Here is a 1,665-nt window from a genome sequence, read left to right on the forward strand (position 1 = left end):
TAAACAATACTATATATCGAATAATCTCACATTTTATTTGAATTTGTGGTAATGTGTGGTGTTTGCAACTCACATCTAAATACTTGTAGGCGTAGGGGGCGGGGCACCATACATTATGTGATAAACACGTTATACATAGGAGACATGGTTTAGATTATGAAGATCTAGCTAGAGCTTGAAATGTACTATGATTTGAAATCAACATAAAGTGGATTCAAAAAATCGAGTTCAGGTTCATATAGTACACGTCGTTCATATCTAACTCGAGAGTAATCATGTGGTGTGTTGTGAAGATAATACACAAATGATGGTTTAACTTGACAATAATGATGATTGTAGATCTTATTAAAATAGAGAAACGAATTCAAATGGTTTGACTTCACAACAATCATTACTGTAGATCTTATTCAAATAGAGAAATAAATTCAAATTTAGTTCATATTGAAGCGGTAGTATATACGTTTGGAATGTACTAAAACATTCATTTGAGTAGCAGGTTGCATGCATTATACACGTAGCGAAATATTTTAATTGAACATAACATGAATTCAAAGTTTTGAATGACATTTGTAGTGCGAATTGATTTGGTACAGTACATGGGACTAGACTCTCTTGTGTGTTGCAAATTGATTTCTTTTTGTTTTTTCATCGACGGAAGTGCGAATTGATTTGGTACAGTACACATTAGGCTTGTCCAGAAATTTCAATCCACGCCTTGTTACCCCGAAATATTTAAGATATATCTTTGTCTCATTGTGCTCCGACAACTCCCTCTGTCTCAAACCAATTACAACGCGCGCGAAAACTCCCGCCTTCTGTGAAATCTCGACATGTCAAATGCCCATGATACCCCTGAACCAAAAGAACCGCCTCAAATCGGTGGGGCTACTTTTGTAACTTACCCCACATTTCGGACAAGTGCGTCCCTAAGCCATGGTTCCCCACCCTCATCCCATCTGCCCACCCATTTGTACAACGAGGCCGCGAAAACCCATGAAGCCCCACACCCTCCTACGTCCGCCACCCTGCCGGAGCCTCTTCCCCGACGATGCCGTCCACAGCAACACCTCGACCTCCCTCATCCACCGTATGGGATGAGGATCTGTCGTCGATCTCATTGTCCCGCCAGTTCAGCCACCACGTCCTCCACCTCCAAGGAGCTGCCCCGACGTTCCCCTCCTCTTTGGCGCCACCACCATTCCCACACTGTTGTCTTCACCTGCACCACCGGAAGAGCAGCATCATCACTATTTCCTCAGATGAAGTTGCGGCCTAATCAGCGCCACCATAGAGGTTGTACACTGATCGCCACACTTTCTTCTTGATTCGATCTCACGATGCTGCCGGCGCTCGGTCCCGAGCCGACATGGCGCGGCTCCATCCACAGCGGCGTCGCCGGCCACTTCCTCCACGACATCGCTCCCTCGGTGGCGACGTCCACATCAGTAGGAGCTGCTGTGACTTTAGCTCTCGCTTGTGCTGCTGCTCTACTCTTGCTCTCGGTCCCCTGTCTGGTCTGCTCTTCTTATTGCTCTTGCTCGCGCTGCTGCTCTCGCTCCTGCTCTTGCTTGCGATGCTGCTCTGATTTAGCTACACTTCAGTCGACTGAATCGACTTTTGGGTCAGTCGGATTTCAGGGGGTGGGGGGTGCTCGCCGGAGTTAAG

The sequence above is a fragment of the Triticum dicoccoides genome, chromosome 2B, assembly GCF_002162155.2.
Source record: "Triticum dicoccoides isolate Atlit2015 ecotype Zavitan chromosome 2B, WEW_v2.0, whole genome shotgun sequence".
Taxonomy (NCBI): Eukaryota; Viridiplantae; Streptophyta; class Magnoliopsida; order Poales; family Poaceae; genus Triticum; species Triticum dicoccoides.